The 13433-nt window shown below is 34.2% G+C and overlaps 1 protein-coding gene across 2 annotated transcripts in view; it reads left to right on the forward strand.

Moving 5' to 3' along the window:
- Positions 1-13433, forward strand: part of LOC144435142 (G protein-activated inward rectifier potassium channel 3-like) — a 44791-nt gene that overhangs the window by 7763 nt on the left and 23595 nt on the right. Inside the window, exon 1 of one of the 2 annotated variants that reach the window (XM_078123706.1) lies at positions 2965-3032. The exons of the other annotated variant lie outside the window; for it this stretch is intronic. The gene's annotated coding sequence lies outside the window, so the exon portion shown is untranslated. Of the gene's footprint in view, positions 1-2964; positions 3033-13433 lie in introns of those variants that run through there. 2 annotated transcript variants of the gene reach the window in all.

The raw sequence follows: 13433 nt of genomic DNA on the forward strand, positions 1-13433 counted from the left end.
TTCAATGACACAATTGAGTGTACATAAATTAAAACGTTGATAAAACCATAGACCCTCCATCCAGGGCCATTAGCCATTTCCTGGATGCTATCCGAGTTGCATCATATGTTACAATAGTCTATTTGCTAGACCTCGGATATTCTTCCGATACAATACGACACACGACCGGACATCGCTATTGAGGATGGAACATGCCAGGTCTAGCAAGTGTCATCAGGATATCAATAACTGCCAATCAGAGAACCACATTAGCGACAAGCACAAACGGAGGACAATAGCTAATTTTTCATGCATATTCATCTTAAGGAGGGGCTTGTAAAGATAACCACCAATGCATTAACTGAAATGTGTGAATGACAACGTCTACACACTCATCAAACTCACAATTACCATAAACCGATAAGACATAGTTTAGAATTTCCCAGATGATCTATTTAAAACCTTTGTCATATTTGAAGCAATACTCAGACATAGTCACGCACTAGCAAGCCCTCACTGCAAACTTCGTTCGCTTATAGTATCGAAAGAAAGCCTCAGCATGACTAATGTTACAACCCATACTTTGAGAAGATAAATGTTAATACCATAGAATGCATGCACTGATGATAACCATTTATACTAGAATATTTAATGTGTTTTATATCTATCTATGCACTTTCACTGGAGTAAAAACATTTGTAAACTCAGTTTGTGCCACTTAAAATAAAAGAAAAGGGCTTATATAATGCTCTTACATGTATAAGGGTGCCATCACCATAATGGCAAAACTGTTATTGGCTAGCGTTATTCATCATCTGAAGGTGTACATTGCGTGTTCAGCGTTCAGCCTGCAGTCTACCTATCATGAGAAGGAAACAAAACAAAACATTTTTAAGTTTACAAGGTTGAAAAGGAAATCAGTGTGGAACTTTTAGCATACCAAAACTTGTAGTTGATAAAAACTTGACATGTCATCTCTGAACTGTCTACAGAGTGTCTCAGAGTGTGATCACAATAGTCTTGTAAGTCACATAGGAAGCAATTAAAATCATCCTTTAACATCTGCATGTCAATTGGATTTTTCATATCTTTTAGTGAATGCACATATTACCTACTGAGTCTTGTACCTTTGATGTTCTATTGATCAGTCTGAAAGCCAAATCTTTAAGTGATCAGTGTAGCATTCCTATAGTCTATTACTAGTATATATTTATTCCTGTAGCTTTCACTTAAATCTCTGCTGTGTGTAGCAGATTACAGCAACCTAGGACGACAGACCAGTTATGTATCTAAGTTGTAATAATTCAGTGCTCTACTAATATTATTGCCGTATTTTCTAATTGAATTGATTTGTCGCTCCATAATTCTTGTCAAAGTCTGGTGACTTTCATCACATTCACCTGATTTTTTTAATCGACTTTCAGAAATTGTGAAATTTCCACAATATGCTATTCAAAACAGTTTTATAGAATACTTGCAGGAACTGACTCATATATAGTTATGGAAAATGTATGACTTTTCAAGCCCAATTAAGTTGTAGTGACTAAAATCTTTCCAATTCTCAGTACATCAACCATAGTCTGTAAGATACAGACATTTGTGCCACGCTATCACTATCAGGCAGCACTCATCGTCTCTGGTTAAAAAGCTTGACTAAGGGCTGAACAACATGACCTATCTTACAGTCTACATCAACCACTACAAATGCTGCTTTGCTTAAAGTCAACAGTATAAATTAGAAAATAATAAAAAGTAAATGTGGTCGTTGGTGGCGTTTCAATAATCTACACTACACACATACAGCACATATTATCAGATATACTCTACTTGACACATCTTGTGTGAGTAGCAGAGATCGCCACATACTGCCACCACAAACAGCATATGTACAATACAAGTATTTTATAGTCTAGTCACCAGTAACATGTCTACTGACTGGATCTGTGACACTATGTTGCTACGTGGTTCACAATGAGTATAACAGCATAAAAGATGCAGCAAATTGACAGTGGCTAGAAATGAATGCTAAAATGTTGTGTCACACCCTGTACTGTGACTTTATGCATACAGTGTAGCCATATCTACCATACACTGTGCTTACAGTTTTGACTTCCTGAAACTGATTTCACAATAAAATAATATAACTGATAAAAGGTATATTTTAACATGCAGAGTAACAAGGGTACATGTAGTATTATTAAAAGTCATCCTTTTACAGTGAAAATACTTTGAAATAGGCCAAAAGTTACCATGTTACCAAGAATCAGACAGGATACATCACATCAAATACATTTGTATGACAAAAGGTCATATTTTTTTATTATAATGCCTATGTCATGAACAGTCTAGGTCACCTAGAAAACTTGATTATCGGCGATAGTTATTGGTGCACAAATTTAAACGACCTTGCAAATTTGTTCACAATGTTGACCAATGTCCATATCTGGCTAAAAGACAGTTTTATTAACAGCGTCCACATGTAGATTTACAGTCTAAGCTTTATTTAAAAGTTAGCTCAAAGTCAAACACAAATATTTCAAAACTAGAATATTTTTCACTAAAATAAGAATAATCCCCTTCTCCTCTCCCATCCACAAAAATTACAACAGTTTCTAAACTTCTCTCAAATTTTAATGTCTTGTCATCGCTGAAACATTTAATCTGTAAGGTACGACATTCATACCACACTTTTGACTACCACTCATGTTTAGAAGCCTGATAGGGCTAACAGCACAATATATTGAACAGTCTATGAAACATTATACACAAAATGTATTTATTGCTAGTTATGATAATTTCTATACATGGGATTCATCCGTATAATGAGGAAGTTTTGAGAGGACTTTACGAGCTAAAATTGATATCTTTTTTCCTGTAACAAAGGACAAACAAGGAAACTGAAAGATATGGCTTAAAATTTAGTTTCATAGCTGTCATAGTTGATAATATTATACTAGTCATCGTCACAAGCTCATTCAGAATTGAGTCCTTCTTTATGACACTTCCGCAGTTGACTTCATGCATCATGGCATACAATTTATTGACTTGGGAAGGTAATGTACGATTTTCTGAAAACTTTAACAGTTTTGAGTGTTGCAATAATTAGTTTATTATAGAGATATTGAATTATAGCTTTATAGAAATATTAGATTAATTAACAGTAGTAACTGCAGACAACTCATATTTTATGTATATACTATGAGTTAATAGCCAAATATCGTGATTGCAGAGGTGTTCAAAATATGAATATGTTCAAAATATGAATTTGAATATATTCAGTGATCACTTGTCTTGTCTTGTCTTGTCTTGTCTTGTCTGTTACTGCACAAAATGCCAGATGTGGCTATACACGTACAGTTTGTCACTTGGTACAATTGTAGCTTCTCCAGTCAGCTGTCATTCTTGTATGGGATGGAAAATTGGAATGAGCTTAAAACTTAAATTGCATTGTACAAATGTAGCTTCTCCAAGGAAATGTATATAAAGTTAAAAAATTGGAGTGAAAGAATTATAAATACTTTGAAATATCCTTGCCTATCGTTTGAAAAGTGATTGGGATCGGATACATACATACATACATACATACATACATACATACATACATACATACACACACACACACATACACACACACACACACACCTAAATATACCCCATTTACAAAATTAAAATTAAAAGCAATGTGGTGAAACTAAAACTTCTAAGTTCTTGAATGATTATCATAAATTTTCTCATAAACACACAAAATCCATGCTGTATTATTGTACACTGTGTATTACAGCATGGTTATGAGATCATTTAACCGTAGCGTGGACACCAGACTTCCATTGGAAAGTGTATGTATTATGAGAAAAGCATACACAAAAAAATTGGATAAGTTTATAGGAGCATTATGTACATACCTACATGCACAGAGTAGCCAGCAAAACAAATACAGTTACTGTACTTATCACCCTAGACTGCTATAAATGATAGCTGTCTGACAAGCCTGGTCATGCCATCCTATCCAAAAAATAACACAAAATCAATAAGTCAGTCAGTCAATCAATCAATCAATCAATCAATCAATCAAGCAATCGATCCATCAGTTTATCAAAGAAATACACAAAGTACTAACAAACAACATTTTGTTTAGTTGCACTACCAGATTTATTGTTTCAGAACAAATTTATCATCAGCCCAATCTACCTGTCAATGTCTACTTGATCACTATAGGCATCGGCGTACTCTCCTCAACACCCTCAAACCTTTGATGAATGTGTCATTGTATAGTTTTCTGATCGACACCCAAAACACACAGGTTTTGTTTCACTACTCAAGAAATTTTACAAAATCAAATTGTCTCTTGCTAGAATTTATGATGCATTGGAATAAACTTTGTAAAATGAGTGTACGTCAGACTTCTCTGTTCCTATTACATATTTCTATTTGCGTTACCTTTGTACATACATAACAATACACATATTTTAAAAACTCCAAGTACTAGCCAGTAATGTCAAGTGATCTAGAATGCTGCAACTTTACAGCTTAAACATTAAAACTATTCAACTTTTTAGTACAGCCACTTCCTCCTTGTAGAAACTGTTAAACGCTGACTAGAACACAACCAAGGTCTAGACAAGACGACACAACAATGCCTTCATGTACTAGCCCAAAGGCTTGATAATCTTATTCGGGTGAATTACATATATTCATGAAATGCAAGTCTCTGGGTAGTGTTGTATTAGGCCTCCAGGGTATATGTACTGTGATAGTCCAGATGCTACCCATGGTATTGAATCATCTCTTCACAGAGAGAACTTGAGATTCATGCAGTGCTCTGGATAGCACTACTAGTGCTCTGAAGGCTGCAGAGCAAAGCCAAAAGATGAGAGTACTTGTAATATCAAAACTTTCAAAACTTTCAAAAAGCCCAGTGGTCTAGTAGCTACATTGTAGACAGTACGTGGTCTCTGGACTACCTTTGACATTTACAAACTATATTTTCTTACTACATGAAGGTAAATTTTATAAAACTGACAATATTCTGTCATAAACAAATTTGATACTTTAATGAGCACACTCCATTAACAAGCTCTTTAATAGCTCTATTATTATTGCACTGTAATGTATAATAGCTATAAAAAGAAATAAAAAAACCCCTTAATACTGACACATTTATACTAAATTTGTACTGTACTCCATTGTTTCTTGCCTAGACTTGGGATTGAAATCTGATATCAATGGTGATTTATGATGTTAAAATCAAAGCCCACCTGTTCAGGTACTTTGCCAATAAAACTGTTAAATATAAAAAAAATTCTGTCTACCGGTAATTACTTGTATGATGGGATGGGTCCAGTGCAGGAGTAATTACCCCAACACACTTCCAATGGATAACCCCTGCACACAGTTACCTTTAGTTAACACATAAAAAAACCCAAGTACGAATGTAAAGTTACAAGTGTCTGCTGGCCAATTATATCATGTTATGTTTCATTTCTAAGTTACTGTGTTGTAGATTTTATTAGGCATGTAGCCTAGTCTGGATGCCAATGTGGCATTGAATTGTTTTTCTAAAGAGAAATCTTTTAAGATTCAATAAAGGATAGTACTGTAGACTATGGGTAGCCCTGAGACATAGGACTTGGCCATCTGACACATACTGACTTCCAACAACATTGCCAAGTCAGATAGCCAAGTCTCTGGGCTAAGCTTACCGTAAAGTATTAAAAGAGACTTGTTGTAATTCTCAAGCATGACACACACAGTCACCTGAATACTACTCAAATCACAAACAACAACAAAACTTGAGAGTATTTTAAACAAAGATTTCATAGTCTTGAGAGAAAGAACACAAAGAATATCATTTTGATATTTGTTTCTTGATATTAATTTTAAAATCAATTACAAGGGTTGTATACAGTAGAGAACTGAAGTCAGTGTGATAGCCTAGAGATTTGGCCATCTGACACAGCATACTGATTTTTGTTCCAGTAAATGACATGTCAAGCCAAATAGTCAAGTCACTTGGTGCCATGTCTATTATAGACTATCTACAGTCTCAGGAGCATCGCTAGCAAAAAGGACTGTGTTGTAACAGTAACACGTCAATGAATTATTAGCCCTATGTAGTCAATGACGGTGGCACAGTACAAGGATATTCAAGTACAATTATGCGGTAGATATTGATACATAGAAAACAGCACTTTCTGCTAGCGACACTCCCAAGAACGTGGAGAGTCTATGGCCATTAGTGCCATTGCAGAAGAGAAACAGAAACAGACAAACAATTGACATTGAAAGACAAATGTAACATAGATGTTGTTTTACTCTGCCTGTTAACAGTGTCAAACTCAGTAATGTTGTCATGTTAGGGAGAAAAACATTGCAAAGTTTACTCTCACGACCCTCCTTAATAGTAGTTATGATGACTTTGCTTGCTGTAATAACAGTAGGTTTAGTGAGTTTATACCACTACATTGTGTGACTTAGTGCTCGCTTTGCAGAGTTCTAGAATGTGTACTAGTATAGTCACAGATCAAGTCATGTATGATGTAGACTGGCTACAGAGTTCTAGAATGAGTGCTAGCAGAGTTCTAGAATGAGTGCTAGCATAGTTACAGATCCAGTCATAGAATGAGTGCTAGCATAGTTACAGATCCAGTTATAGAATGAGTGCTAGCATAGTTACAGATCCAGTCATGGGTGGTACGGAATTCTACAATGAGTGCTAGCATAGTTACAGATCCAGTCATGGGTGGTACGGAGTTCTACAATGAGTGCTAGCATAGTTACAGAGACTGGCTACAGAAGGTCTGAAAATAAACTTCAGAGAAACAAACAAAAGCTCAGAGTCCAAAGCTTAGACTTGAAGCTATCACATTAAACAGGCTAGGCTATCCATTAGCAATTACTCAGTACTGAAAAAATGACTGTATTAATTATCATCATTCATGGCATATAGTAAACAAATAAGACTGTATGACAAACATGTACAATCCTTGATACAACACTTAAGTAGCATGTACACTTATCAATATCCATACATAGAATAGTTTTTTTCAAATTTCATACTCACACTACAACAAGCATCAGTACACAACCACTGCTCTATAGATAACCCAATTTCAACACATTGATCGCCTGCCGACATAACAACGGCACCAGGTAAATGCATTTATTACCGTCACTTTCCACAAATCATGAAGTTTTGGAGGAGACTTGTACAAGTAAACAACTCGAGTGTGACACATTCTACGTGACAAAATGTTGGAACATGATAAATTCTGCTTTTACTCTGTGGATATGATTTTGGTGAGGTTGTAATCAGATTGACAAACTTGCAAGGACCTGAACATGGTAGGTCAAGTGGGCATAGTGGTTTGTAAATTTACAGAGGCTGACAAGGTACATGTCAATTTTATCAATATCTCTCTATTCATGCACTATCCATTATACACGTACTCACTTAGGGGCTTCACACTAGAGATATTTAGAGTGCTCTAAGTGATTAAAGATTATCAGTATTAAAAGTTCGTTATTGAAAATAGAAAACAAAGTTTAACTCGCCAAATATTGTGATTTCCTAATAGAATGGAATCATCAAACACATGGAAGGTCTATATTAAGGCAACCTTTCACATAGGAATAATGTCATTAGCTTAAAGATTAACTTGTTAAAAATATAGATAACAGACAAAGTCTGCAACACATTCCACCAGTCCTAAAACTACTCTGAGGGATTTTAAAGTAAAACACAGCCTCTCTTAACTAAAAGGGTTAAAAATAATACTTTATAAAGTATGTTTAGCTTAAACGTAAATAGTTCATATCTGTTTCAAATTAGACAGATAGGTAGAAGGAAGAAAAGAATAAACAGGTAAATAATCACAAGTCAAAAATTAACCCCAAAAAGATAGTCTTTGAATAATTAGTGTCTGCCACTTCCAAGGCTTGTCATTATCAAAGTATATGACATTGGGGAATACTCATCAACAGGTATACCAGGCTCAAAGTTCCTGTGACAAAGCAGAGATCGGTATGTTTATTTATTCCTTCATGAAATTCATGATGGGACATTAATTTATAACTCCTTGTCTTGATCAAGCAGTGTGTTCCCTAGTTGATAAAATTCAACATATTTGTGACATTAATTTATAACTCCTTGTCTTGATCAAGCAGTGTGTTCCGTAGTTGAGACAGTTCAACATATTTGTGACATTAATTTATAAATCCTTGTCTTGATCAAGCAGTGTGTTCCCTAGTTGATACAGTTCAACATACTTGTAACTTAGCACTGGTGAGTCACACAAATGTCATACTTAAATTGAATAATTTGTAAAAATGTTGTAATTTGAGAGTGAGAACTATGTACAAATGGTTAAAACTTCTTTCTACAAAGACAGACTGAGTATATATCATGAGGTAGAAGTGTGACATATATTTCAATATCATGAATATGTCTACATCCCGGGTCTACATGGGGCTAACCTAGAGTCAAGTCATGTGGGCAAATGACAGCCAAAGTTTTGAAAAAGTTTCAGTCACAAACTTAAAGTTTTATTACTATCTGCACATGTGTATTTATTTGTCTTTTCTTCTTGAAAATATTGTGACATTTTCAAAAACTATTTTCCTGTTACATAACTCGTTAGATTGGATAGACAAATATATGCAAATTAAGTTACAGGGGCAGCATCAATACAATAACCCAGACGCTCATTTACCTATTTACCCTGCTATATATTGAGGCATTTAGTTGGTAATTAACAAGACAATTGGTCACCTTGAAGGCAGTTTTGCTGGAGTCAAGGCATGAGTCAAGTTTAAGGGCTTTTTTTATGGTATGGGAGGAAACATTTCATGTAGTGGTTGTACATAACAATTGAGTAATCAGTATGTATCTTTAGTACCTGCTTTGCCAACATATTTCACTATAAAGCTTTGGTGACAATTCTCATTTTCCAGCATTACGTGTAAATGAAGAGAAAATCCGCCTATAATTGGGCATTTAAAATATCAAAACCTACGCACCATGAAACAACCACCTTTCCAAATGGGCATTAGTTTATCAGATGTTTATATAAACATTGGACAGCAGGACAGGAGTGCTGTCAGATTCAGTGGAAACTGTATACAATTAAAGCAATATATGTTACTAATCTAATACACAAAGTTGGCAATTCCACCCGAGAGCCATTCAAATATACAACACTTCCTGTAAACAATCTACTAAAATAGCAGATATACTGTAAATGAATAATGTGTAGTATGTTGTAGGTACTGCAGCTATCAATGGAGATAAGGAACCACATATTGGCACACCTAGTATAATATAGGCTGAAACACAAACAACTTGTTGAACTGTTCACTTTGGAGTGAGTGCAATTGCATATACAATGTACAGAACATGACAACATGTTATTAAATTATTATCAATATCAGTTCATTTGTTATAATAATTTGATAATCTTATTCATAATTTGATAATCATAGTCATAATTTCAAAGACTAGTAAAACTCAATACAGCGAGAATTTGATACTTCAAGGCCTGTGTACTTGAGTACAGGATGTTGACAGCCAGTGTGATGTACCATGTAAAATAGTAATTTGAGTATGTTCAGTGAAAAATATATTTCAAATGAGAAATAGAAAGAAAGATTTCTTGTCCATTTTGGTAAAGAAAATAAATATACATTTTTCTGCTATATGTGAAATAACATATTTTGAACAAATATAGACATATCTTTTTTATTAAATTTTTTGTCAACCACACAATGCTAAACTACCTTTGATCTCAGGCCATTTTTTGTGGTATGATATTATAATGCACCTGTGCTACCTAACTGCAGATGTAAGTATCTCATTGGTAGAAATTAGCTACAAGTTTCGAATTAGTGTTTGGTGTGGTACTAAAATTAAGTGGACAAGAGAGGAAAGTGGGTGAAGTAAACATTATGAACCACAAGAAAAAACATAAAATATTCCTTGAATAAAGTTGGCTTGTAGTACAGTCACGACTAATATATTGGTTGGGTTACATTCAAACTGTTTACTTGGGATTACTCAGGATCATTTCCTGACTGTGTGACACAGCATTCTAGTACATGTATATAATACAGGCTACCTCTATTCAGGTATGGTACAACTAATTAATACAGCCAGTGTTTTTGCTAACGGTTGGTAAAATATACCAGAGTTCACAACTCTCATTACTGAGGTTCCCATATAGACACTTGTGACACGAGATATGTGTCAGAATATGATAAAATATAGATAATATTGATGTATTGGCCAATAATATGTGAAGGGTGTTTAATATATATAACACGGGTTCACACACCACTTATATTTCACAGACATATTATCGGCCAAAATACATCAATATCATCGATATGTTATCATGTTTTGAAATATATCTCAGGACACAAGTGTCTTTTGGTTCCTAATTTTGATAATTTAATCACAATAACCTTTCTATAGCTGTGGACGTCTCCGATATTTCACTATGTAATTTCCCCAAATTTTGAAAACAGAGTGACATTGCAAAGAATATCAAAACTGTCAACAAGCTAGCGCACTACAAGGTGACATACCTATATCACTAATGTTCACAGACAGCAATGTGTATCTAAATTTACTGTTTACTTTACATAAGGTTGATCTGTGCAGTACGTGACATCAGAACCAGTTATCTGATTATTAGCAATTCATAACATAAACTTTGAGGTAAATAGCAGAGTTTCATACTGTAGCAGACTTCATGGTTATCCAGATCTTTTCAACCATTTCACACATGAATGTGGCTTTATATCAGATACTCTGCCAGATACTCTGCATGTTATCCACAGCTGTCCTGTTCTGCTGTACAAAGAAATAGTCCTGCTTGTAAACAGTGAGTATAGGACTTCTCTAAACATTAAGTTTCAAAAGAAGAAAACACAGGTCAGAATCAATTCCTGAATTTAATACTCTGTCTGCAAGCAGAATTAAGAAAGAAATGACATGTATATTAAATATATACATTCAGGTAAACCTGGAACAGTTTCCATTTTGAGACATTTCAGGTCCCAAGATCAAGGACAGCAAGCTTATAGGTTCATGGTTAGTTTAAGATATACTACAAAGTACATGTCAGACTGATCAGTTTGAAAAGCATTTGAATATATAGTTACATATATATACAGTCAATTTGGATATTAAATCAAGGAATTTGAACAACTTGAAAGTTATTGGTTTGTGTACAGGAATTTGAACTACTTGAAAGTTATTGGTTTGTGTACAGGAATTTGAACTACTTGAAAGTTATTGGTTTGTGTACAGGAATTTGAACTACTTGAATCCTATATATGCACACAAAGGTAGGACAATTTACAAGGGCTGTCAAAGTAGTAAATAACACATGGAATATGAAACATGTACAGAACCACACAGTAGAGTCAGTGACATTCTAATATCTTGTTAAAATTAATAATCTTATCAAAAAGCTGTGCTCATAATATAAGACACACACAAAAAACTTGCAAATAAATCTGATGTTGTTTGAGAAATTCAAGAAGATCTAGCTATTCATGTAAGAGTTGATATACCAAAAGAGTTGCAGGAATGTTTAGGTACTCACAGACAATAATGACTAGACAACCTGTGACACAGACAGACATAAGTAGTAAATGAAGTAGAAAAATGTATTATTGACTTTAGAGTAAAACTCAGGCAAAGGTAATACATGTAATATGTTACAAGGTGACTGTGGTATTTAAAAACAATCTGTACAGTTTCTATACATCTTGGTTCTGTTAAGAACAAGATGAGTAATGGTTAATTAACCTACGTTATTGTTATGTTAGACCACAAAGATCCACTGCACATGAAGCATTAAATAAAGTATAATGCTTGTAGAACTAAGTTTGCAAGATATGCTATTTCCAAACGAAAACATTACTATTTTCTTATGTTTGCACCTTCTGGTTTTAGAGATGTCAAAACACACATGAAAATGCAGTGATTCCACAATGCTACTGAACGTGGACTGTTTCAAAACTGTATGTTTTTATTCAAAAACAGAGTCCATAAAATGCAGCAATAACAGAAAGATTCTTAAATGGAGACATAATGTACTTGACTAGAAAATGTACTGTGTATAAGACTAGCGTGTTCTGATAGACATAACTGTACAATTAAGACTAGAAAGTTTAATGCGGTAGACAACTTTGTAGCAAGAAAGTTATGGTAGATTTACTGTGCTAGACTAAAAACTCATTTACACACACACACACACACACGCACACGCACGCGCACGCACACACACACACACACACACACACACATTTTGCAATACATATAATGCACTACTGAACTTCAGTTCAATTATGCCAATAAAACCGCCTCTCCATACCAAGATAAATTTGTTCACATATGGAATGGAGGTTGTTCCTCAGAGTTGGCTCAAACTTGTAGGCTTGCTGAAGTCTTTCTCACCAAACACCATTATGTTATAAATGATACACTTGCGTGATTAACCAAGATTAGTTTGTCAGGGTAACTGAGGAGGTGGCTCAGAGAATAATTCATGGTGACAGTTTGACATGAATGTACATAGGAATTCTAAACTAAAAGTGTGCTAAATATGCAAGACATCCCATGCTAATGATGTTAATATAACAGCCAATCACAAATAGTCTGTTAAGATTGTTATCAGCCAATGAGCAGTGAGAAAAGCACACCTGTAAACTTGTCAACATTGGTATTTATGGTACTAGATCAATATCTTCATTCAGATCTACACAGATAAACTGATAGAATGGCCAATACAAACTAAAATAAAACACAGACTCAGGCAGTCAACTGGTGGAAATTTGTTTCCTGTCGGTAAGCACTCCAAATTTCTTAAATTGACTTTGTAATGTGACGATAAAATGAAAATGAAAATATCTTGAATCTATAACTTATGATTGCAGTTGAGTATGAAAACACTTTGTGAAAACTTAAACATTCATTTGTTTCATGAAAATTCTCAATTTTTTAAATTCAGTTTTGCAAAGTGCAAACTTTGATATTTGAATCTCAGTAGATATTACAGTTGTAAGTATTGTAAAACTTCATTAAAACCAGTAGAAACTTCAAACAACTTGTCTTTAATACTTGCGGCAAGCAGTTCCAAATTATCTAATGAAGGTTATTTTTATTACATGCAGAAAATGTTACCTTGTCCAAATATTTCATCTAACATATTTGTTTCAATCGTGAGCATTGATTTAGAAACATTTAGAAAAAAACATTCAGCAATATGATGATATATAAACTACTAGATAAGTGAACAATGTTGAATACGTAATTAGGTACATGTATACCAATCAAAAATATGCTTTTGTGATCATGTCATGTTATGATATTACTTTGTTTACATTATTTGAGATATCCTAGTCTGTTCAGAGAACAAAGTGCACAAATTATTCAAAAATTCATCGGTAAT

The sequence above is a fragment of the Glandiceps talaboti genome, chromosome 5 (genome assembly GCF_964340395.1).
Source record: "Glandiceps talaboti chromosome 5, keGlaTala1.1, whole genome shotgun sequence".
Taxonomy (NCBI): Eukaryota; Metazoa; Hemichordata; class Enteropneusta; family Spengelidae; genus Glandiceps; species Glandiceps talaboti.